Source organism: Canis lupus, chromosome 1, assembly GCF_011100685.1.
Source record: "Canis lupus familiaris isolate Mischka breed German Shepherd chromosome 1, alternate assembly UU_Cfam_GSD_1.0, whole genome shotgun sequence".
In the NCBI taxonomy this organism is placed as follows: Eukaryota; Metazoa; Chordata; class Mammalia; order Carnivora; family Canidae; genus Canis; species Canis lupus.
In genome coordinates this window covers 22,239,682-22,266,876 of record NC_049222.1, presented here as the reverse complement: position 1 = coordinate 22,266,876, position 27,195 = coordinate 22,239,682, and the positions used below count along the sequence as shown (strand labels likewise).

General features: G+C 37.8%; 1 protein-coding gene, 1 non-coding gene and 1 pseudogene across 6 annotated transcripts in view; 2 read left to right on the top strand and 1 right to left on the bottom strand.

Annotated features, from left to right (window-relative positions):
• The window catches only part of DCC (DCC netrin 1 receptor), a 1,087,181-nt gene that overhangs the window by 727,021 nt on the left and 332,965 nt on the right, over nucleotides 1-27,195 (top strand). The gene's annotated exons all lie outside the window — the stretch shown is intronic.
• Nucleotides 22,216-22,405, bottom strand: LOC119869917. Its single transcript, XR_005354899.1, has one exon. It is a non-coding gene; the product is annotated as a U2 spliceosomal RNA (small nuclear RNA).
• LOC119869925 lies at nucleotides 25,176-25,292 on the top strand (annotated as a pseudogene).

Genomic DNA, 27,195 nt, shown 5'->3' with positions numbered 1-27,195 from the left:
TGAGTCTGGCTGTAGAGACACACTGAAGTAAAGAGAAGTCACAAAGGAACAGACGCTGAGTATCAATTAAGTGACACAGACAGTAGATACCACCCCAGCTCAGAAGGGACGGAAAAAGTCTTAGGTAGATGGAGAATGGAGTCTGTACAGTAAAGGTAGAATTGGCATTGATCTTAAAAATAAATTTGTGTGAATCAATGTGGATGGTCTAAATTTTGTAGTTTATAAAGGAACTTATAAAACACGGTATCATTGTCCTTGAGTTCTCTCTCTCTCTCTCTCTCTCTCACTGCTACCTTATATGTCGGCTGAAATAAAAATTCATACAATTCATCATGGTCTAGTAGGTAGCAAATTGTTTACCTACTTTTAGAGTGAAGGTATGTCTTTTTGCCCTATTTATATACTTACGTAATCATCTTTGGCAGAGTGATCACAAACCACCAAATTTGAGGACTTTGACAGATGGAGACAATGTTCTATTCAATTGTGGTATTTTTTTTTTCTTTTAATAACCAAAATTCCCAGGGAGAATTCAAAGGGAAGGGAATCTACTAGCAATGTGAGGATAAGGAAGACATCCATGATTTGTAGCATTGACTAATACTTGTGATGCGAATATTCCCACCATGACCAATTTCCAGCTGCCAACCGGAGGTTACTGAATCCTGACTTGGGAACAGTGAAGCACAGTTAGCTGTCCTGAGCTGTGCAAGCTCCCCAGAGCATACTGCCGAAGCCATCAGGCTTTTAGAATCCATCCAGGGAAATGTGGGTAGGAATGAGACTCAACATTTTAGCTCTTCTTTTCCCAGTCTAATCCATTCTGTCATTCTTCCTTTTCAGGTAGATGGCTCTGGTGACAACATTATAGAAGTCAAAGATACTTTACCCTAATATGTAGCTTGTTCATTTAAGCTGTCAAATGTAATTTAGCTTGTTATTGATAGCAACCGTGTCTTGCTGCCTGAGCAGCCTGGTGGCAGGGATGCGAAGAGCAGGGGAGAGAGGGGTGTCAGGACCTGAAGTGCAGTGCAGGTGTGGTGCAGCTGTGTATCATGAACTTACTTCTGAGACAAGCTTGTCACTCCAGGGTTCCTCTTCAGAAAATTGGGACAGTAATCCCAGAGTCCTCCACGCATTAAGGGTAAGAACCCAAAATTACATAATTCTGAAGGCCATGCCAAGGTCAAATATTTTATGATGCTTCATTTCCTTTAATGGGTCTGGGAAGAAACTTGTAGAGATGTTCAGAAGCCACGAGTGCCTGTCCTATAAGAGGGCGTCCTTAGTACTGGGCCTGACCAAGTCAGGTGCTTATTCAGAACTATGTGAAGCAGAATAATCAAACAGCGAGTGAGGCTCTAGTTAGAGCTTGTTTTGCCAAAGGCCAGTACTCACCTATACTCCTAAGGAAGTACTGACTTCCTTCCTCTAAATCTCCACATATTTATGCGCATTTAGTAATGCTTTCAGCTACCACAGGGCCTTTACCATTTTCCTGCTTTCTGCATTGGCTGCTGCTGTAATGTCACCAGATTTGTCAGAGCCTGTGCCAAAGTGAGCTGCCCCCACTGGTTTGGTGATGCACTAGGAAGACCCAGGCGGTGCCTCAAAGCCATGCCAGTAGAGACCGTCCACCCCAGTATGATTGAATTTAATGTGAATAATGAAGATTCATAATTATCCCTGAGATTTTAGTGGAAAATCCGAAGACTATTTTTATTTTATTTTTATTTTTTTCCTATGCTAAGAACTCTTTGTAAAGATTCAGCAGAGTCCACAGAGCAAGGCTTAAGTATTGTGAGTAACGGACTCTGTGCCCTTCTTAAATGAGTTGGTTTCCTGCAAGTGCACATCCATGTCTTACCCCTTCTCTCAGGATATTATTCCTTCTCTGAGATTCTCTTTTTGAGAATCCACCACTCAGTAAGATCATCCCCTCCTTTCATACGCCACGCAAGTTTTATAAAGACTGTGGAAGAGATCAAAGAGTGATTCCTGGTGCATTAACTACTCCACCCTCTTCCTTGTCACTGAAAACACTGAACAGAAGATCACATTGGCTTGAGAACCATTGCCCTGAAAGACTCATCTTTGAGTCTCTAAAAATCTTCAAATAAGAAACCACTTATTTAAGAGAAGTTTAGATAAAGCCAAGGGTCAGAGCCAGGGAGGCAGTTATATTACCAGTTATGAAAAGCTGAGGGAGGTCATACAAAGAATAAAATTCAGAGTTGAGATACTGGAGTCAGGAATGAATGTGAGTTGGCATGACAAGAATGGTTAAGAGGAGAAGCCATGAATATTGTCAGAGAGCAAGAGACCATTTTTATGGAGTTCCAGCTAGGTTAATGGAGTCGGGCAGGGTAGGATGTGTGAGCTATATGCAATTATTTATTACCAGCCAGTTGGGGCTGGTTGAGGCTGTCTCTCTTTTTGGAGTACCTGCATTTTAAAGATATATCTACATTTTGCTGTACTTCGGATTTGTTAGAACATCAGTACATGTGTTGACAAGGCAAAGGTGTGTTAAATATCTTTATGGGTAGTCAATCCTAATAAAGCAGGACATACACTTAATTATAGTCATTTGACGGTAGCTTTTCTACATTAATTATAGTTTTATATAATCTATGCTTGATTTAGCTGAATAATAATGAAGTAGCATTTATATGCTGTGTATGAAGAGGGTTTTGGACCTTGTATGCTTATGAATTATACTCTCAATCTAAATATATAAGCATTTACAAATAATATACATGCTTTTCAAAAATATCACCATTACTAGAGCTTCCCACTTTTCTTCAATTATAAATAAGATTTCTTTGCAGGTCACTAAAGGTACAGAGCGACGTTGAGTGACACACTTTTTATGCATAGACATGGATTTCACTTAGCCTGTTGGTAGGTCAAAACCTAAGAGCCCAATGAATGGCTTATCTCAGTTAAGAATTTGACTCTGGGGTGGGAAGACTACAGTTTAAAGAAATTATTTTTTGACATTCTTTCATGGTGTCATTTCCTTATAGTAATTCACTTTGTACATTTACTTGCACCTAGAGATTTCAAAGGATGGATATATTTAACCCAGTTTCTGACTCTGTGGCTAGAGGTGGGATTTGCAGAAGAGTGATATTCTCCATCAGCAAATGCAGGCGACATTTGCAAACATCAGAGACAAAATTGGAAATTCTATTTCCCCATTCCCTGGCAGCGTACTCTCACTCTTTTGTGCCAGTGTTATAACTGTTGTCACCCTTAAGAGTCCCTCTGTGGGGGATCCCTGGGTGGCGCAGCGGTTTGGCGCCTGCCTTTGGCCCAGGGCGCGATCCTGGAGACCCGGGATCGAATCCCACGTCGGGCTCCCGGTGCATGGAGCCTGCTTCTCCCTCTGCCTGTGTCTCTCTCTCTCTCTCTCTCTCTCTGTGACTATCGTAAATAAATAAAAATTAAAAAAAAAAAAAAAAAAAAAAAAAAAAAAAAGAGTCCCTCTGTGGTATTAGTCCTAGGTTGTTAGCAGTTCTGTTAGGCATCATTTTTGGCAAGAAAAACAACACCAGGAACTCATAATTGCTTGCAAATTTTCATGCATTTGTTTTTGCTTGTTGAAGACACATTTGCATAGTGGAGTCTCCAAATCTGTCCACCAGACACGTTTCCTGAACCTCTGCTTCTCAGTGTATTGGGATGACTGAAGCAAAAGCTATGCCACTCTGAGTTCCTGGAGCTGGACTTTGGTGGTAGTGGGGAAACTGGGGGTGGAGCCACTTAAGAAAAAAGTTTCTTTCCAAAGATCATGTAACCTGGCTACCTTAAGCTCATGAGATGAGGGTGGGGAGAGATGAAATAAGAATGTGGAAAGTCAGGATTCATCATTCCAAATATATTTTCATTAGGGTTTGTGGGTTAAGGATCATAGGACAAGAATACCAGCTGAAAGATTATGTTTATTATAGGAAGAAAAGACAATGAAATATGACATTTTGCTTTTTACAGCATTCTATGTCCAGATAAAACTCTCTAGCATTGTAGGCATTTTCTTTTGTGTGTGTGAGTGTTGCTGGTAATTTTTAATCCATTCTTCCTCTTCTAATGTGATTACAGTTGAGAGTACTGCCATCTGGAGCTAAGAGCTGCTTTCAGCTGGGCAAGGTTGTGTGTTCTTTTTTTTTCTCCCCAGAAGGATCCCAAGTCTTCTGTATTTATTTATGTATTTTAGTTTGCATGGATGGGGGAAGAAAATAGTGTTCAGCAAATCAAAGGTTGCTGAATGGAATAACAGATTTTTCATTTCCTGAGGGAACATTTGAGGGTGATTGAATTGCTCTCAATCTCCAAGCCATGTTTTTACACCACTTTTCTACCTGACTAATTGATTATGACAGGTGTCACCAAAGCCTTGCAGCTCAATATGGCCTGATGCTAAGACAGAGGCAGAGCAAGCAACCTCTGTTGAAATAGAAGGGCTATGCGTGGGCATTTTTCATATTGATTTTTCTAGTATATGATGTCAGTTAATTACTGAAAGCCATTCACTGCATAAATGTAAGCAGTCATTATGACCTTATTTCCAATTGGTTTTGTCCCCTGCAAACATGATCAGTGTTTTGTTCATTTTGAGCCAAACAGAAATGGAAAAATATCTATGGTCGTAAAATATACATAAACATGAGATAATGGTGAATATCATATTCCCATAAAGAGTAAACCTCCTATAATATATACACAGGTGTGTGTGAGTGAGTGCCGAAGGAGCAACACGCATCATTGCCATGCTGGGACTTGTAGTTGTTACACCAAAAGATGAATTGCTAAGATACCGAGTTTTAAGTGCACTGCTTTTTCAGTTTCACAACATGATGAAATAATTTAGAGGATCCACATTGTATCAAGGGAAAGAGACCAAACACACACAACAATGTGTGTATATGAATCCACAGATATGAAATTCTAGAAATGCACACCGAATCTGTAGTGACAGAAAGCAGATCACAGGTTGCCAGGAACTGGAGATGGCAGGAGGGGTAGCTACAAGGGACAGGAGGGAACTTTAGGTGTTGAACAATAGGATCTGCTTCTTGATTCTAGTGGAAATTTTATGGGTTTATGCATCTGTCAGAACTTGTGAAATTATATACTTCAAATGAGTGCAGTCCATTGAACAGAAATCATACCTCAATATAAAAGTTGTTTCAAAAAATGAAAAGATCTATTTCTCATCATTTGAACACTATTTAGAGAATTACCACAGATTTACCATGTCTCTAATCATACTAAACCATTTGTGCATATGAATGAAAACTTCATATTGCTCAGAATGTACTCTTAGGAGAAATTCAATTGACAGTATCCTTGATATATATTGAATATTCAGGCTCCAAAGGGCCATTCTGAAGACAATTGAAATTTTCTCTAGCGGGCTCAATAATTTCTACTCTCCTAGGAAGGAGACACATAACTGACCTTTGAAAAATTTCTCATATTAACCTATATGGTAGGTTGCTGTATTAGTTTTCCATTGTTGTATAACAAGTTACCATAAACTTAGCAATTTAATATAATACACATTTATTATCTCTCAGGTTCCATCGGTTAGGAGCCCAAGCCTAGCTTGATTACGTTTTCTGCTTCATGATCTCACCTGGGTACAATCCAGATATTCGTCAGAGTTGAGGTCTCATGAGAGCCTTACTGGGATATGGCCAACTTCCAAGCTCTTAGGTCGTTGGCTGAATTTATCTGTCTCTGGCTACAGGATCAAGATCCTCATTTTCTTCCTGACCATTACCAATGGCTACTCTTAGATCCCAGAGACTAGTCACAGTCCCCTGCCAGGTGGCCCATTTCTTAGGCAGTTCACAATATGGCAGCTCATTCTTCCAGGCCAACAGGAGTAGCTCTCTTTTTAGTCTTCTAAGACAGAGGTTTATGAGATGTTACCTAATCATGAGAGTACTCCATCACCTTTGCCATATAATGTAAGGGAATGTCGGTCTCATCAGTTTTGCATATTCTGTTGATTACAAATCTAACTGTACTCAGTGGAACTGCAGTCACCTCAGGTCATTTGGGTCACCTGAGGATTTAGTCATCACAGTTGTTTAATAGAGGATCCCTGAAATAAATAATTACCTAATGGTATGATTAAACAAATAATGTCTCTAAGTAAATTTATATGTATATATTTCAGAATAGCTTAAGTGGAGTGTGATTCAACTTTAAATAAGTGTTATTAGTGCACTTAAATTTTGAGTTAATATTTTTACTGGTTTGGTTTTTATACAAAATTCTGGGACCAGAGTAGTTATGCTATGGTTCAGGCATGTCCTTACAGGCTGCATCAGGCTCTGAAGGAGTTAATGTGCCTCTCGAAAGTTGTCGATTTCCTTCTTCCTCATCAGTAAAATAAGACCTATAATTTGCAAAATGAATCTACATTCTTGAACAGTGACTGAATATAAAAATGGAGTATTTTAATAATTAGCTATTCAATTATCTTATGGTTGCCTACTGTTCATAAAATCAAAAACATAATGTAAAATAACATAGATCATAATATTAGTTACAGATGTCAGCTTCTTCCTTTTTTTCTGAAGAAAAGGTGTTAATGAATTACTCTAGACTGATTTCTGACATAATTGCCAGGATTGTACAATATATCATTCTACATTTATGCCAGCAAATTAGCATCTGTGATTCCTACAGTGGTAGCTTTCTTAATTTTATCATGTACTAAATACACGTTGTTTAGGTTTTCAAAATAACAGGTGGCTCTATACCTTCTAGACTGAAAAGAATTTACAATTCTGTCATTGAATTAGTGAATATTTCAAAGATGACACTAACGATATGCCTGTGGGTTTACAGTAAAATAAGGCTGCAACTCTGACAGCTACTAAATACTGCAAATGCATCAGTAATTTTAACCTGAGAAATATGACTTTTAATATTTTTTCTATCTAATACATTTTTTCATGACAAGTGCACAACACTCAACACTTAATATTCATTTTTGAATATCAGAAAAGCAACTACAGATGGTGCTTACAGAAGTTTGTAATATTCTCTGTTCTCAGGCAAACTGTATGGTTTTATTGTAGCCAAAATCTGGGGTTTGCCGACATTCTCTGCTACGTGATCAGTGACCTTAGGTGCATTCTTGAACAACCCAAAGTCTCTCATGATGCAGAATTGCAGTAGAAGCCACCCAATGTCACTGATTTGCCACGATACCTATTACATAGGGATCATTCAAGAAACAGTGATGATACAATTCCTTATCAAAATAAACCAGAGTTGTCTAGTGTTTTTGTGTTTTTCCAGCCTAAACCACTCCACTGGGGCTAGCAACTAATGGGGCAAAAGGCAGCAGAGTGTGTTATTTCTAATTACACAACTTTCTTCTGGGGTCAAGAAGTCATTTGGACTCACTCTACCCAAGTAAAGAGGCAGTGGAAGATTATGTTATTATATTTGTCTTTAAATGAAATCAGGGGATTCCTAGGTGGGTCGGCAGTTTAACGCCTGCCTTCAGTCCAGGGTGTAACCCTGGAGTCCCGGAATCGAGTCCCACGTTGGGCTCCCTGCATGGAGCCTGCTTCTCCCTCTGCCTGTGTCTCTGCCTCTGTCTCTCTCATGTCTCTCATGAATAAATAAGTAAAATCTTATAAATAAATAAATAAATAAATAAATAAATAAATAAATAAATAAATAATAAAATGAAAAACAGAAGCAAAGCATGATTAAAGTGTTTGCCCAATGTAGTACACTAGGTAAAATTTGAAGCAGTAAGCACTGTCTTGTGATCTAATTCCTAGTGATTCTTTCCCATCACCCCTTAGACTTATTTTATTTTATTTTATTTTATTTTATTTTCCCTGCAGGAGCCCGATGTGGGATTCGATCCCGGATTCCGGGATCACACCCTGGGCCAAAGACAGAAGCTCAACCACTGAGTCCCCGAGGCATCCCTATTTCCTTTATTTTAAAGAAACTTATGGGGTGCTTCCTTTCAGACAGGCATTCTTGCGTGTGTTTTATAAATTTGCACTCAGTTGACTCTCAACACAGTCTTAGGGGTTAGGTACTGCTGTTATCATCCATATTCTATAGGTGAGAAAACTGAGGTCCAGAAAGGTGAAGTAATTAGTTGAGGACACATACCTACTATTGTAGCAAAAGCAATTTGGTTCTGGAATCTTTACTTACACACTGTCCTTTAATGCCTTTAATCTTTAGGTGTAACTCTTTTTTCCCCTTGAAACTAAAAACATCAAGTAATGCCTAATCTCCCCACTCTGTGATCACTAGAGCTTCTACTTTATTAACATTCAATAATCAGTCACCAAGGAAGATATGAATGAAGAACATGAGCCTCAAGAGGGCAGAGAATTATCATTTTTACTTCATTTCTATCACCTAGAATGGTGCCTACTATGTAGAAGGTGCTCAGCAAAAATATTTTGAATGAATAAATGATCAGACAAATGGATAAATGTACAAATTAGATGTGTGCCTTGTTATAAGGGAGTTTCTAGTCTAAAAAGACAAACCAGGGCAGCCCAGGTGGCTCAGTGGTTTAGCGCTGCCTTCAGCTCAGGTCATGATCCTGGAGACCCGGGATCGAGTCCCACATCGGGCTCCCTTCATGGAGCCTGCTTCTCCCTCTGCCTGTGTCTCTGCCTCTCTCTCTGTGTCTCTCATGAATAAATAAATAAAATATTAAAAAATAAAATAAAATCAAAAGACAAACCGTAATTCAGATGAATAAAAGGTTTTATGTCATTTTATTCTCTTCAGATTATTCAAAGAATCTATATACAAAACTACTCCAGTCTGAGTGAAACAGATTTGCTTAGTTTTAAAATATATATTAGAAAAACATATGGTAAAATCCAAATTAAACAAGCTTTTATCTGCATGGCTCAGTCTCAATCCAGATTAATTTGATAGAAGTGAAAATGAATTCTTTCACAGAAGTTATCTTGCCATATTTTAGCATGATGTTTCCGTATGGGTAACATGTTTATGAGAGGAAGCTGAGAAGCAGAACTAAGAATGGGGAAGGGAGAGTTTTGAAGGTGACTTTGTCTTAAATATACCCCAAATATACCAAAATTTAACAAGATAAATAACATATGGAGATTAATAGGAAGGATTTGATAGACAAGTTTCCATCTTATTATCATTATAAAAATAATGGTATGTTTGTGTTTTAAAAACTGTGGGCCATTAAATTTGCTCAAAAAGGGAGATAAAGGTAGATATGTTCAAGAAGGGAAGCTAATATAATCAGGGGGAGGGGAATGGGTTCTTGAATAAAGACTAATATACGCTAAGGAAAAAGAGGAAGAAAATGTCAGTGTGCAGTAATAGAGGGGGATGAGGTTGTGATTTTAAGATGGGAAAGACAAGGTCTGAGAGGGAAGTTTTATAAAAGGTATAAAACCAAGAAGGATACAGAAGGATAGGAAATGTGGTCATTGGTTTATTCAACCCAGTATCCTACACCCCAAGGATCTACTCAATTTTTAGAAATGGTTGTTTTAGCATGAGTTATAAATAGATTTGATAGCACATAATGATTTTTTCAGAGTGAAAATGGCACAGGAAGCTCCCTAATAAGTCATTAAGATAACTTATGACATTTTTAACAATTACCCCTAAATTTTACAATCAGTACCATGAGAGTCAGGCAAATCTTTATAGAGCATGGTCCCTGGTGAAACCTCCATCAGAGAAAAATCTGCCAGACTTGTTGATATTGATTTGATAACTATAGCTTTCTTTAGATTGAGGTTATTATGTAGACAAAATTATGATGAAATTTCCTAGTGACAAACTTTGTGTTTTTAAGCAGCTAAAAATGGTGAAATTATCTGAATACAAGAGGTGAGAAAGTAAGAATAGACATAGGTAGGTATCCTCTAAAAAACAAAAACAAACAAACTGGGCTATGTTTTTGAGCCAAGATGCATGAAGAAGAGGGCAAACATGAGTAAATACAAAGTAAAATTTAAAATTATTTATTATAACTGCATATAGTAAAAAAATGGAATAAAAGCCTTAGAGGAGAAAGAAGTTGAAATTGTTAACCAAAATGGACTTTATAGATCTGCTGGAATCAGAAATTGTCATATGTAGAGGTCATATTAAATTATCTGCAAGTTCTTCCTAGATTTAATAATCTTTCATATTCTTACTCTAGACTAGCAATATCTGTGATATGTAAGTTTTTAGAAACATTATTTTAATTGCCTAGATTTTATGAATCTTTTCTTTTTTTTTTTTCTTTTGGTCTTTTCATCTGAGTCATTGGTATGTAAGGGTTCCCGTCAATAAATTTTAGTTTTCTAGACTTCCCTCAGCAAGTTGTTCTCTTCATTCCTTCTCCCCTCTATCCTCTCCCTGGTTATGCATTTACAAATGGCAGTTTTCCTTCCATAAGTTTGAATGGTATTGCTTTGGTAATTATTACTTTTTCTTACCATCCTTTGCAGACTATTCAGTACTTCTCAGGGAAGTACATAGAACACCGAGCCACCCTAGGTATGGTCATATGCTGTAAAATCAACTGAGAACAGATATCAAAATTCATACCTGAGAATTTCCCTATGTTACAAACATGGTGATTAGCTAGGTCCATGCTCTCTGGGAATTTATTTTGTCAACTTAAGCAAAACTGTTTTTCCATTCTATCATCTTTAATTTTATTAGCTGCATATAGGTGAAAAACAAATGAAATAAGAATTTAGTTAGAATCTAATGCATTACTTCCTAGAATGAAATACAAAGTGGACTCACAGCTAGATTGGTGCCAGGTGGTATCAGGTACTCAGGTATTCAGTCTGAATCATAAGCACTCTGAGTGGGATGGCAATTTCCAGATCAATGGTCACAACCTGAATGCTTTGTCCTAAGTCTGTGTTTGGAAGTCAGTGTGCACATCCCTTTCCACCCTCCAGAATTAATCTTTTCTTACTGAGAGTTGTTAAGTCTGACCACACCAAGAATCTTAAAATTTAACACTGTCCTTTTTTTCCCCCTAATTTTTGACTCAGAGTGAAATGATGTACTTCTAATAGATAAGCTTCCTTTTGTCACATGTCTTCATGGAGTCTACTTTCAGCTAAAATCAAGCAAACAAACAAAAAACAGTATTAAGGGCATTGGGATTGGCTTATCAACTACAATCAAAGCCACAGTTCCTCTTGTTTATATATATATATATATTTTTTTTGACTTACAGAAAATTTGGGAAGATACTACAGAGCTCCTGTATACCCTTCACTCATATCTCCACTGTTAACATCTCCCATTACCACATTCTGTTTGTCAAAACTAGAAAAAACAACATTAGGATGAGGACTTCTGGGGAAGATGGTAGAATAAGACCATCTAAAGCTCACCTCATCCCACAAACACAACTAGATATCACACACATCAATGTAAGTAAACCAGAAAACTACCCAAAGACTGACAGAACAGATTCTCCACAGCTAAATGTAGGAAAGCTGTCACATTAAAGAGGATAAGAAGGGCGGAGATACAGTCAGGAACCAAATGGATCTGTGGGACTCTCCCCTGGAGTGAGGGATGCTATGGGAACAGGGAGGGGAGAGGACTAGACTCCAGGTCAGGCCTCCCAAGCACAGGAAATCCACATGGGAGAAATTAATCTCCATAATATTTGATTTGAAAACCAGAGGTGCCCAATAATCAGTGAGGCTTAACACCAGAAATGTTAAAAAACAGCAAGGACAGCTGAGAAAGCAGAGCCCCACCTTTAAAGAGAGAGTAAAACAAACAGTCCTGCTGAGATATAGTATAAAATCTGCAGTTCCAAAAAATGCCTAGAGTATATATATGAAGATTTATTTACTTATCTCAGAGCATGTGCTGGAGTGGCAGAGATCTTTGGGAGAGTGCCCTAAGAACAAAAGAGCTGATGGCACCATTTCCTTCCCTATTCCCCCCACCTGAGATAAACAAACAATTGCTGAAACCAGCATAGCAGAAATGCTCTCCACCTAACTTATTAGCAGCATGCCCCACCTCCCTTTCTTCAGACACTCTGCCTCCATGCCAGCTTGGGCAGGAGTTTTCTCTGGTAGCTGTGGGCTCCTTCCCATCGCAGACTTATGTGGAACTTGTGTGGTGTTACACAGCCCACCCCTGCATTCTCCTGTGGGCCTGCCTTCTCCAATGCATCCTTAGCCAGAGCTCTTTCAAAGCTATGCTGCAAGCTTGGCAGTGTACAAGCAGCCCCAATGGGCCAGCACCACTCCAAAGTGACTCATGCCCCAGGAAGAGGGGATGGTAACCACACATACCAGTACCCACAGTACTGGGGTAGCAACCCCACAGTAGACTGGGGGCAGATATAGATCTGACCACAGGATTTACCCAACTACTAAAACTTCTCCCAGAACAACACAAGGAAAATATCCTGCAATTCAGTGTTAGTGCAGCTCTGGCAAATGCCTTGTCTAACAACTGAAGCCCAAGGTGGCCTCATACTCACTCACTACAGGAACCACACCCAACCCACAACTAGCAAAAGAGTCATTGCAAATGATCGAGCTGAAGGCAAAAGCAACTCAGCCACAACAGTAGGACACACACACAATACACACAGGAGACACCTCTGTTGTGCTACGTTCTAGTGAACTGGGGACATTGCAGGGCACTATAGGACCAATTCTTATAAGGCCATTACTTTCAAGACCAGGAGACATAGCCAAATTACCTAACATAGAAACAGACACAGAGAGTTAGACAAAGTGAAGAGATAAAGGAATATGTCCCAAATGAGAGAACAGAACAAAAGCACAAGAGAGCTAAACAACATGGATATTAAGTAACATGCCTGATAAAGAATTTAAAGTAACAACCCAAAAGATACTGGATTAGTGAAAAGAGTGGAGGATCTCAGGGAAACTCTCAAAAAAGAGATAGAAAACATAAGAACCAATCAGAGATGAAGAACTCAATAATTGAAATTAAAAATATACTAGATGGAATAAATAGTAGGCTAGAGAAAGCATAAGAATGGATCAGCAACCTGGAGGACATAGTAATGGAAAGCAATCCAGCTGAAAAGGAGAAAGAAAAAAAATAGATATAAGGAATACAGCAACATCATCAAGCATAATGACAATTGCATTTTGGGTATCCCAGAAGAAGAGATAGAAAAAGATCAGAAAATTTATTTGAAGAAACAACAGCTGAAAATTCCCAAATCTGGAAAAGGAAACAGAAATAGATCCCGGAGGCATAGAGATCCCCCAACAAAATCAACCCAAAGAGATCCACACCAAGATATAGTAATTAAAATGGCAAAAAGTGGTAATAAAGAGAAAAAAATTAAAAGCAGCAAAAGAAAATAAAAGAAAGCAGTTACATATAAAGAATCTCCCAAAGGCTATCAGCTGATTTTTTGGCAGGAAGTTTGAAAGCCAGAAGGGAACAACATGATTTGTTTAAAACAGTGAAAGATAACATAACCTGCAACCAAAAATAATCTATCCAGCAAGGCTGTCATTCAGACTAGATGGAGATACCGAGTTTCCAGAAAAATAAAAGTTAAAAGAATTCATGACCACTAAACCAGCTCAAGAAATGTTAATAGGAATTCTGAGTGGAAAAGAAAGATGATAAGCAGGAGCAAGAAAATTAAGAAGCACAAATGCAGTAAAATTAAGTATAGCTATAAAAATCAGTCAAGGGATTCATAAAATGAAAGGACATAAAGTATGACACTGTATACCTAAAAAGTGGGGTGAGAGAACTAAAGAATAGGTTCAGACATAAGTAACCATCACCTTAATATAGGCTGCTATATGCTTAAGAGGTTATATATAAACCTAATAGTACGTACAGATCAAATATTAGTAATAGATGTGCAAAAAGTAAAGAGAAAGGAATCCAAGTACATCATTAAAGAAAGCTGGTAAACCATGAGAGAAGAGCAAGAAAAGAAATGAACAGAGAACTACAAAATTAACCATAAAACAAGCAACAAAATGGCAGTAAGTATACACCTATCAATTATTGAATGTAAATGGGCTACACACTCCAATCAAAAGATATAAAGTGACAGAATGGATAAAAAAGCAAGACCTGTCTATATGTTACCTATAATAGACTCATTTCAGACCTAAAGACACAGGCAGATTGAAAGTGAAGGGTTGGAACAGCATTTATCTTGCAAATGATAGTAAAGAGAAAGCTGGGGTAGCAATATTGATATGAGACAAAAAAAGACATTAAAACAAGAACAATGGAATATTACTCAGCTATTAGAAATGACAAATACCCACCATTTGCTTCAACGTGGATGGAACTGGAGGGTATTATGCTGAGTGAAGTAAGTCAGTCGGAGAAGGACAAACATTATATGTTCTCATTCATTTGGGGAATATAAATAATAGTGAAAGGGAAAATAAGGGAAGGGAGAAGAAATGTGTGGGAAATATCAGAAAGGGAGACAGAACGTAAAGACTGCTAACTCTGGGAAACGAACTAGGGGCGGTAGAAGGGGAGGAGGGCGGGGGGTGGGAGTGAATGGGTGACGGGCACTGGGTGTTATTCTGTATGTTAGTAAATTGAACACCAATAAAAAAAAATGAAAGTAAAAAAATAAAAATAAAAAATAAAACAAGAACTTAACGAGACAAAGAAGGACACTATAAAATTATAAGGGGAGCAATCCAACAAGAAGATTTAACAATTATAAATAGTTTTACACCCAATATGGGAGAAATCAAATGCATAAACTGGCTAATAATAAACATAAAGGAACTAACTGATAGTAATGCAGTAAGAGGGCACTTTAACACCTCACTTGCATTAATGGATAATCATCCAAACAGAGAATCAACAAGGAAACTGTAGTTTTGAGTGACACATTGGACCAGATAGATTTAAGAGATATATTTAGAACTGTCCATTCTAAAACAGCAGAATATACTTTTCAAGTGTACATGTACTATTCTCCAGAATAAATCACACATTAGGCCACAAAACAAGTCTCAGCAAATTAAAAAAGATTGGAATCATGCCATGCATCTTTTCTGACTATAGCTATGAAACTAGAAAGCAATAATAAGAAAAATATTGGGAAAGAACACAAATAAATGAAGATTAAGTAACATGATATTAAACAATGAATTGGGGGATCCCTGGGTGGCGCAGCGGTTTGGCGCTTGCCTTTGGCCCAGGGCGCGATCCTGGAGACCCGGGATCGAATCCCACTTCGGGCTCTCGGTGCATGGAGCCTGCTTCTGTCTCTGCCTCTCTCTCTCTCTCTCTGTGACTATCATAAATTAAAAAAAAAAATTAAAAACAAAAACAAATGAATTGATCAACAATGAAATCAAAGAAGAAATAAAAAAAAATACATGGAGACAAATGAAAATGAAATGATCCAAAGTCTTCAGAATGCAAGAAAAGCTATTCTAAGATAGAAGTTTTTTGGTTTTGTTTTGTTTTTAATATTTTATTTATTTATTCATGATAGAGAGAGAGGCAGAGACAGGCAGAAGGATAAGCAGGCTCCATGCAGGGAGCCCGACCTGGGACTTGATCCCGAGATACCAGAATCACACCCTGGGCCGAAGGCAGACGCTTAACCCTCTGAGCCACCCGAGCTGCCTTTGTTTTTCATTTTTTGTTTTGTTTTTGTTTTTTTTTTAAGATTTTATTTATTCCTTTAAGAGATATTGAGAGTGAGAGCACAAGCAGGGGGAAAAGAAGAAAGAAGAAGAAAGAAAGGAAGAAGAAGAAGAAGAAGAAGAAGAAGAAGAAGAAGAAGAAGAAGAAGAAGAAGACAATAAGAAGAAGAAGAGTAAGAAAATAAAAGAAGAATAAGAAGACGATAGAATCAAAGACAGAGAAAAGACCTCTATAATAAGGAAATCCACTCCTATCCTCCTCTTCTCCTCCTCCGCCTCCTCCCCTATCCTCTCTCCTCCTCCTCCTCCTCCTGTCTCTTCTTCTTCTTCTCTTCTTCTTCTTTCTTCTTCTTCTCTTCTTCTCTTCTTCTTCGTCTTCGTTGAGGAGGAAAGATCCCCACTGAGCAGGGAGGCAATATTTCATCCCTCTTTATAGCTGAGTAATATTACCCCCCCCCACACACACACACACCCCACAACATTCCTTATCCATTCACCCATCAGTGGACATCTGCCTGCTTCCATAATTTGACTATTGTAAATAATGTGGCAATAAACATAGGAGTGCAGAGACCCAAGGGGAGCCCAATGCAGGACTTGGTCCCAGGACCCCAGAATAATGACTTGAGTGAAAGGCAGACACTCAGCCACTGAGCCACCCAGGTGCCCCTGAAAGCTTTTTTTCTTGTTTACTAATTTGGATACTTTTTATTTCTTTTTGTTGTCTAATTGCTGCAGCTAGGACTTTTAGTACTGTGTTAAATAAAGGTGTGAGAATGAGGACTTCCTTCTCGTTTGAAACTTAACAAATGTTTTCACTCTTGAAGGTGAAGGCCATAGTCCTTTTATTCTTTTTAGATTTATTTGAGAGAGAGAGAGAGAGAGAGAGAGAAGGCAGATGCAAGTAGGGTAGGGAGAAAGGGTAGTGGGAGTGGGAGAGAAGCAGACTGCCTGCTGAGTGCAGATCCTGACATGGGGCTCGATCCCATGACCTGAGCTGAAGTCGCCAGTCAGACGCTTAACCAAGTGAGCCACTCAGTGTCTCAATACTTTGTAATTTTTATGGTGACATCCCTTATAGTGAAATAATTATTTTGGTGGAATTAATAATTATTATGAGGAGGCAGTAAGAATTTTCAAACATATTGAAAGTTGAGTGTGCTGATACCATTTTCCCATCTTTTCTTACTCTGCCTCTTTCTTTTCTTACAAGTAAGTAGTAAACTAAACTAGTAATTAGTTTAATCAATTTGTGACGACTGTTTGCATATTAGGAAAGTCAGTCTTTCATAATATTATTAAAAAAATATTGTTCCAGTTTGACCTACATATTTTAATGTCATTCATTATGCTTTTCCATACATATTTAATTTCCATATAGTGATATTTATCAATATTTTTCTTCATCGGCTCTGTTTTTTTGTCATATTGTCACAATTGACTCCCTGTGTGTTTTGATAATGGAAAAAATCAGAGACAGGAGACATTATAATAAGGTGGTATAATAATCAGTAGTGGATCTGGCACAGAACTCCATTGTTTTAACATTCTAATTTAGCATTCTAATTCCAAACTTTTTTTCTGCATTTTATTATCTTTAAATACAGCCTTTACTCCCAAAATGGACTGTGAGGCAAATTCTTTCTCAAATTTAGATGAATCAGCTTCAGAGAAGAAAATAAATAAGTAGAAAAACAAATAGGAAAAAAAGACAAAGATGGAAGATATTGCTGCTTCCCAGCATGATAGAACCTTAGTAGTAGCAATCTTATAATGTACCTGTACCCTAGAAGATATCTGTCCAGCAACTGACTGAAACACAATACAGGTTGCCTCTTAATTGCAGTCCTAGGATTCTTTTCACTTTGCTCCAGAAAAAAAAAAAAAAATGTAATCCTTCATACTCTTGATGATGATAAGCATGTGAATATAGGTCAAACACACATTTTGCTTTAGTTATAATAGCAACCAAGAATCAAACTTAGCATAGACACATTTATTATCATAGTTGGATACCTGTATCCTGTATTTCAGAATAACACATGCCCTATATTATATTTGAAATTATTCTGTAGATTTATCAGCCATACATAATTCAAGCTGATATGGGTCTTTGGGTAAATCAACACATTTACTGATTATTTAAAAAAATCAAACAAGACTTTGTAAAAGACCCATCCTTTCTGTAGGAATTAATACTATTCTATTTAGAGTGACCCCCAAAATACTGGAATTTGATGCACAACCAGTTTATGAGTATATAATGTGTTTTTATTATTTAATCAATCATCTCTGGTGGTTATTCCCTTTGTTTGCTTACTTAATAGATTTGAAGTATGAGTGCTAGGTTCAGGCCAATAAGCCTCTTTTATGGTTTACAGCTTTGCAATCAGTTTCCTCACTTCAGTGCATTAAAAAAGGGGAAAAAAAAAAAAAGGTGAGCTTATGTGAGTGATCACTCAACTGCGGCTGCAAGTTCTCCATGCTCACCATCTCACTTCCCAGAAAGGGAACTAGAATAGAATTGGACTGAGAAAAAAAAAAAAACAAGAAAGAAAGAAAGAAAGAAAGAAAGAAGAAAGAACGAAAGAAAGAAAGCAAGAAAGGAAGGAAGGAAGGAGGAAGGCCGGAAGGAAGGAAGGCATTACCGGTAAGAAAGAAAGAAGAAAGAAGAAAGAAAGAAAGAAAGAAAGAAAAGAAAAAGAAAAAAAGAAAAAAAGAAAAAAGAATTGGACTGTGTCTATCACTTGTGCTCTTCTCTCTCTCTCTCTCTCTCTTTCTCTCTCTCTTTTTCTCTGATGTATATAGGCCTAGAAGGACAAACTCAAAAAGAAACAGGGTTCTAAGAAAACATCTTTCATATGCATTCTGTGCCCTGCTGTAGCTTTTCAGTGGCTTCACTGTGGTGATATAAGGTTCTACCTGTATAAACTCAATTGGAATAAGTAATAATTTATCTTAGTTTTATGTCCTCTTTTATTTCCCTTTAATATGTTTTGGTGGCTATAAAATTTGAGGATGAGTAGCTAGGGGTTAGAGCCAAGTGTACTGCACACGGATGCTTAATAAACCTCCATGCCCTGCTAATGCACTCCTGGCCTGAGATGCTGCCTCCCACACTCTTTCTCTTCTTGTCTATCAGTGAGTGTGTTGTTCTGATATTCTTATTCTCAAAGACATTTCAGAACATTGAAATTAGCCCATCCAGGCAATGAGCATTTCCACGGGTACATTTATACAGTAGCTTTAAATAGATGATTTAAAAATGTACTTTAAATCCCACAGACAAAGTTGAAAGTTTGCGATTAAGGGAACTCACAGAGCCATCAAACATGATTGCAGCTGCTTTTCCTGGGGGTTGGGGGGGGGTCACTTGGTATCCAGAAACAATAAAAACAGTTCTTAGTAGTGTCTATATTACTAAAAAGTATAGCTTAAACTTTTAGTTCTTCCTACTTAATTTGTATTATTTTCAACTTACTTTTACTTGAGTTTCATACCAGAAAAATTCAGTTACTTAAAAAAAAAAATTAAGACTACTTAGCATTGATTCAATTATTTTTTAATAACATAGCTTGTTAGCTGTTTTATTTTGGTAGTTTCTTATTACCAAAGGTAATTGCATAAAAAAAAAAAAAACACTGCTTCTTAAAGCCTGCCATGCTGATTTGAATCAGCAATGCACGTGTTCTTTAGATGTTCTTCACGGCTGGAGAAGAAGATTGCATGGCAGCCCGGGACAAAGCGCCATATGGCTGGGATAAGGTGAATGTTGATAAAGGCACATGAAGGATGGGAGGGGAGATGTCACAGCTTGTCAGTCTTTATCCCTAGAGGAAGCTCTGGTGACAGGGGAATGATTGAAATGGCACATTTGGGGTCCCTGGGCATGGAGAAGGGATAAATAATGACTAGCAATTCAATGACATAGACTCAAGGGAAAGATGGAAACAAAGGGAGCTGGGGACTGGGTAGAAACAGAGCTTTCCTACAGTTGGTAAAAAATGCCAGGAAGCGACATTGATGAGAAAGATGATTAAAGGTGGTCTCACAAAACCTTGAATAGTGACAGATGGGAAGGGTAAAATGATTAGTAAGAAAATATAGAGAAGGAAGAGACCTGATATGAAGTACATTCTTGTCGAGGTAGACATGCGGGTGACAAAAGGGAAAACAAAGGATGAGTTTTCTCTGCGACCTGATAAAGGAAATAGAGAGATGTAGTGAGGTGACCAAGTCTTATCCTTGCATGGAGGAGGCACCCTTGTCCCCGTCTCACTTGACCTATCAGATTTAGCCCAAATTGTTCCCAGAGCCTTTCCAATAGGGATCCTGGATTTCCAACCAGATATCAGGGAACCGGGCCAGCAGAAGCAGACTTTCTGCTTTTGGGATCTGAAGACAGATAAGTAACAATAACCATTCACTGAGTATTATGTCATATGCCAGGTACTATGAGCAGCCCTTTCCCATTTTACATCATCACGTAGCCCTGCATGTCAAATAAATTGGATCAGTGTTTAAATGTGGAGGGTAGGGCTCAGAGAAACTACATAGCTTTCCAAGTCGCATAGTCACAGAGTAGCAGAGCAGAGATCCCCCCCCCCCATTTAATTGTAATTTTCTAGTCAGATCCACTTTTTACATAAATGAGGGACTAGCCACCTTCCCAAGCTGCCTGAGGTCTGCTCCACTTTGGATAAACTCTTTTAAAAAGTACCTTCATAAATAAAGTGAGAATAAAGAATATAATTGGTTCACACGTGTAGACTGGCCAGTTTACCGGATATTATTTTCCTCTCACTATGTCTTTTGAAAGACTTCAAACTCTGAAAGATGTAGTTATCTCTGTTGATATGATATTACTCTCCAGAATTTCTTTTTTCATCTTATATCTTTGTGTGGCCATAGGTAATTCTTCTTACCATGCAACCTTGTCCTGGCAAGTCTCTTTGATATATGGTTTGGGGATAAGAATCACACTTCCTATAACAGATCCCCAGGTTCTTTTCTGGATGTGTAGGCCAGCTCAGACTTTTCAGGCTTCTGTTCTGCTTCTTAATGAAAGAATTATTACTCTTAGGAATTATTCCTATATGAAGACATCTTTTGCATTGTTTGGCACATAGTTGGATTTTAGGAACATGTTCCCCTCTCATTTGGTCTGAAATGAAGTAGTCTCATCATAAATATACATTCCCTTGGAATCTTCCTGAGAGTTCAGCTTTTTAATCTACTTTGTAATTTATTAGCAGAGTAATAATGATTAACATGACCAGCTTATAGTAATAGCTCAGTCCCCTCCCAGTACATAATCTCAAATACCCATTTTTGAGCGTTCTGAAAGGGAATTTTTTAAAAGATTTTTATTTGCTTATTTCAGAGAGAGAGAGAACAAATGGGGAGGGGCAGAGGGAGAGGGAGAATCAGACTCCCTGCAAAGCAGGGAGCCTGAAATGGGGCTCGATCTCAGGACTCTGGGATCATGACATGAGCCAAAGGCAGACACTCAACCAACTGAACCACCCAGGTGCCCCTGAAAGGGAATTTTTTAGCCAAAGTCTTAACATTAGAATTTCACAAGTTTGCAGTACCTTTCATTTAGCTAACACTACAAGAATGCATTGGATACCTAGGATGTCACTAAATGTATGGTACTAGATTTGGCTATTAGAGTCATAAACAGTGTAGACTTGCCTTCTACTCTTACAGAATATGTAATTTGGCATAGGATACCAAAAAATGACTAGACCATTAGAGTTCCATGTAGGAAATTTCCAGAAGGGACTTCTCCTAGTCCTGTGAAGGTCCAGAGTTAGAGGTTCCAAAATCAGGGTGGGAATCAGTGAGGTGTTACCTGAGCAGAAATCTGAAGAAGCAGTCCAGGTCAGAGAAGCAGAGCCGTTGGAGGGAGGTATTCCAGCTCAGGTTGCAGCACACAAAAGTAGCAGAGGTGAAAGCATGAGGTTTTCATGGACCTGATAGGATCAGTGACCCCAGAGACCTTCCCCTACATCCTTCTCAGGCTTACCCCTGCCTGAGACAACTGAGAACATAGAACTGGGATGTAGAGGAGCAATAGGAGACGGGGGAGGAGACTGGTCCTTGTCAGTGAAGCTGGGACAGGGAGATTACTCATTACGGAGCTGGCTTTCCTTTCTGGAATTGGGAGATGGATTTAAAAAAGCCTTCATGCAATGATTTATGCATCGTAATCCCTCCATGAATATTGGATGGATTAATGATTGGATACATAAATTGGTTTACTAAAGGAAATTTCATAGCACTACTACTAGGATAGTTTGTAAAATGATCAATTAAATAGGATTCTGGGAACAGGATAGAAATGGTCTAGTGAGAACGTGTGTTCTGATTTCTAAACAACCACCCTACTGAAAATTTAGGATGGAATTTAAAAGAGACTTCTTGTAATCGTCTTATATGTATACACCTTACATCTTAAAAATAGTTCCTCATTCTCTTAGGGAAAAACCTATAGTTTAAATATGGTTTTTATTGTTGTTCTTATTGTTGTTTTGTGGGGTGCACCATTCCAGGAAGTACTACAATACCAGGTCAATGTGTGGAGTGGGTGGAGCAAGCTCTTATTCCATCTCCTGCTCCAAAAATCCATTTAACACATTGTCCTCTTATGGAGGATGTATTAGATATTAAACTGATAAGAACAGATACTATACTTGATCTTAGCTAAAAGGCCGAGAAGCTATTAAAAATAATTCTTCACTTCAAGCATAACAGTAGGAACTTGATAGACATTCAATAAATATTGATTATTCCATTTTAGATACTAACCCACTACGTTCTTTTATGTAAAGTTTTCAATATTTAATGAAATATTATGGAAATCATTAACTTTTATCTCATATTAATTTAAAATAAAAAGTGGTTTCAAATCATTATTATTTTAAAATTCATATTTCTTAGTTTTACTGAAGTTCTCAATATACTAGCTCGAAAGCCATGATTCTTTGAATATTGAAAATACCATGAAATTGTAGGAAAAAAGTGCTATTCTTAATAATCTCAATCATTTACAGCTGAGCTTCTTTTTGGTAAGTTTGCAAAATTACTTTGTAAACTATAAAAACATTATATCAAAATGTAAATTTTGTCTACTTCTTCATTTGGACAATTAAAAGCTAGAGTTTGGGATCAAGGGAACAATGATAAGAAAAAAATTACAAAAGGAAAAGGAATAGAGTTTGCCCTGAGAACAGTTAAATGTTCCTTTAATTTTACTAATGTCACCTATTTATATTTTACTTAAATATGAAGGCTAATAAGGAATGCAGCAAATAAAACATCTAGTTGATCTGGTGACTAAATTTATAGTATTTTCGTTAACAATATGGGGAATGACAAGGAAATAAGCCTATCAGTTGTTTGATGTTTAATGCAAATTAAATATTTTTATGTGTTTGTGAATACTTCTTACTATTGTTCATGTGCCTCATAGAGAGTGGAGGTCAGGGAGTTCATAAACTCATGGAAAAATTAAGGCCTGTAAGCATTACATAGTAAAATTCTAAGAGAAAAAAACTCTCTAGTATCTAGACAGACCATGACTTTATAGAAAAATTAACCCAAGAATGTAATTTTTACCAGGACTATTGCAATGGCATCATGAAATAGTAGTAGTACCAGTACCAGTAGTAGTAGTAGTAGTAGTAGTAGTAGTAGTAGTAGTAATAGTAGTAACTAGTGACTTAGAAACTAAAACTATTTTTTGGAGTTATATTATTTTCAGAAATCACTTCCTTTTCCTGGATTTTTCTATGATTGATTGATTGATTTTAAATATTTTATTAAAATAAATAAATAATAAATAAATAAATAATAAAAATATAATAATAATATAATAATAATATTATTTATTTTATTTATTCATGAGAGATACAGAGAGAGACAGAGACACAGGCAGAGGGAGATGCAGGCTCCATGCAGGGAGCCTGATGTGGGGCTTGATCCCAGGACCCTGGGTCATGACCTGACCCAAAGGCAGATACTCAGCCACTGATCCACTCAGGTGCCCCTGATTATTATTTTTTTTTAGAGATTCTTAAAAACAAAAACCAAAAACCAAAAAAAAAAAAAAAACCCAACACTATGTTATAGTATGGTAAATTCGCTTCCTCTTCTCCATGACAACAGATAAAGAAGCTGTAACCATGGCAACAGTAATGGGCCAGGGAGATTAGGGCCAGCCTGGAGATTAGGCCTCCTAGAGCAAAGAAAAAAGTCCTGATTGGTTCCTTATTGAGACCTTATGTGAAGACGAGTTACTGTTGAGAGAAAGCATGGAGGATTAGTAAGAACAAAATTAATTCCCTGTATAAAGAAAGGAGCCATCCCTTTGTTAAAAATGTGTCTGCTCCTTTTCAAACGAGGACTGTTTAAATTGAGGTAAAAGAGTTCATGATTAATTCTATTCTGAGATTTATCTGTGTCATCTGCATCTAGACTAGCTCTGTGAGAAGGCACTCCTGGAGGCCCCGAAGAGAAAAGCATCGTGCACAGACCCCCATTGCTCTCCTTCTTGGCAGCCCCTGAATAGGTGGGGAAGCCAATGCAGTTTTGATGTGATACCATCTCTAAATTAGATGCCTTTGGGGAAAAAAGGAATTGAAAATTTTTCACCTGTAGTTTTAAAACTAATTTGTCTAACTTCTTGAGGATTCTCAAAAGATTTTTACAAGTCATCATTGATCACACTTTATTTTTATAGATCTTTTGTAAAAAAAAAATATAATGATGATCCCATTTGCTTTAAATTGGTAAGGTGTGTAGGTATTAACATTTTGAGAAAATGAGCTATGATTTTGCAAGGATACATAGATAAAGGGGTTACTTTTTTTTTTTAATGATAAATGTATAGACCTGAGAATGTTTGGTCAGATGGTATGAATATTTTTCATTTTAAAGGATTTTGCCAAAATAACTGCTAAAAAGCCGACTCTTAGAAACTTCAACTGACAATGTAAGAGAGTGTCAGTCACATCCTGGCCAACCTTAGATACTAACATTCTCTAAAGTCTTGCTTCTCTGACAGATTTTTTTTTAATACATTTGATTCTGACAGACTTTTTAGATTTATTTTAATGCACACTTCATTTACTGTCAGGTTGAGCCCTACTTTAAAATAAGATTCTAATAATAATATAATAATAATAATAATAATAATAATAATAAAAATAAAATAAAATAAAATCAGATTCTTTATTATTTTATTGATTTTTTTTTTTTACTTTTTTTGTATAGTAGATATTAACTATCATCTGTTGGATATTTTGCAAGTACTTTGGGTCATTCTTTCCAGAGAAGACAACACTAAACTAAGTGAAGAGGGACAGCAGGAGTTAGGTGGATGAGATGGGTCTTGAGTGGGAGTAGCTCTGGGAAGGCTTTGGGGGGTCGCCAGGGGACCTACATGGAGAGAGCTTGATTAATACAAGCAAGAAAAAGCCAGGGAGCCTACAGATCCTTTGTCATTCTCAGGTGTGATGATTGGGTGTTCATGCTTTTGTGTGACCTGTGCCTCCTTCAAACCGTGTTAAGAACTCAGCATAACACTCAGCACTCATTCCTCATCTGACATGGAGGAGAAAAGCCAGGGAACCTCCATGTGAGCTCCATGAAGGATGCCTCATCTATTTTTGCCTTTGTCTCCTCTGTACCTAGAAGGGCTGGGGTTGGGTAGGCACTTTATGAATAGTTTTTTGGATGAGTGGAGCTACTGGATGGAAATCTTGCAAGCCTCTCTCCAAAGTGGTATTTTTCTGGCAACAGGAACATACTAGGCTATTATGCAGGATGGCCCTTGAAATCACCTCAATCAGCGGTGGAGGAGGGGTGGATAAATACCTCCGTCTGCTTCCCTCAAGACAGATAACCTAGAGGCCTGTGCCACAACAGCCCCAGAGTCCCCAGTAGAGTTGCTTTCCAGTTTCCCAGAGTGCTAACTGCCAGATAAGTCACTTTTCCTAGGCTTCACTTCCTGCCATCTCACTTCCCACCTTCCCAATCAATTATTTGCATGTAAATCCTTTTCTTAGGGCCTCTTTGTGGAGGAAGGCAGACCAAGAAAAGTGATAAACAGGAGCCAGCCCAGTAGGCCCATTTCAAAGTTTGGAGATTCCTTGAGGTAAAGAGTAGACACTGAGAATAAATAAATATTAGGTAATATGAACAAATGTGTCCTCTTATAAACTTATTCAGGATGCTGTACACAGAATACATTTGAGGGGGGATGAGTGGAAAGGAAGCAGAGGCGCTGGAGAAGACAGAAGGACGGTGGCAGTGGAGCAAACACAGAGTAGATTTACCAGATGTCCAGGGGCGGGGGTAGTCCTAGAAGGGATGAGCTAGAGGCAAGGGTAGGGGATACCCTTTGGGTTTCTGGGCTGTACAGTCACAAGGACGATGTATACAAGTGAGTTGAGCAGCCTGGGAGGAGAAGTAGGCTGAGTGGACAGTGACGGGGGTGGGGGGGATAAATTCACATAAGCGTGCTAGTTTGAGATGTCCAGGTGGGTAGAAGTACAGGGTTTTGTCAGGAGGTTTAATAACACCCATATTTTTAAGACAGATACTGCATATCCAGGCATCAATCTCTTCCCTCTCCTCACCACTCTGCCACAAAAGATTGACTCACTTGCTTCTAGCCTGCCATTTGTTTCAAATACTGTGTTGATCAAAAACGAGGCTTTAAAACCTCTTTCTCTGTGCAACTGGTTGTGTATTGTCAATTGATAATGTTTCTGGAACCATTGGGGAATGAGATAGGCCCCCTCACCCCAGGGGATTTTCCAGCTAACAGGAGTGTAGTGTGTAGCAGGAATAGCGACTCAGTCTGCCTCTGTAGAGAGTGAATGCAAGGACCGAGACTAAGTTTGGAAAGAACTAGAGAAAATAGCCCACAAAAGCCAGTTTGAAGATTAAATGTAGGCAAATGGGTCCTTGTGATTTGGAGCTAGAAATCACCTGTCAAAATGAATGTGGATTTCCTGCCCTTGGGAACTTGAAAACATAAAATGAACTATGAATGCACACACACACACACACACACACATTTAATAGAAAGTTCTATTACAGATTATAAATGTCCCAAATATTTATAAAACTAGTTCTTCAACCGTGGATGACTTATTCCTGTGATTAACAATTGTTAAATTTAGCTGTACCTACAGTGATATCCTACAAGCATGGGGCGAGCATCTTATGTCTGGTAGAAGAAGGGTTTTTTTCTATCAGTTCCTTTCTAGCAGAAAGGAAGAGTCTGTGAGAACTCTTTCTACTTTTGGTTTGCTCCCATAGACTTTGGTTTGCTGTTCCTTCGAATTGTATCTAAAACACAGTAATCAGGCTCTGAGTAGAATTTGGTTTTGTGAAAACGGCTCGGTTACCTGAGGCATTTATCCCTGTCTATGTCTAAACAGACATTTTTAATTATTACAGATCCCATGAGTAAAGGAAATTGGGCAAATATGCAATAGAATTG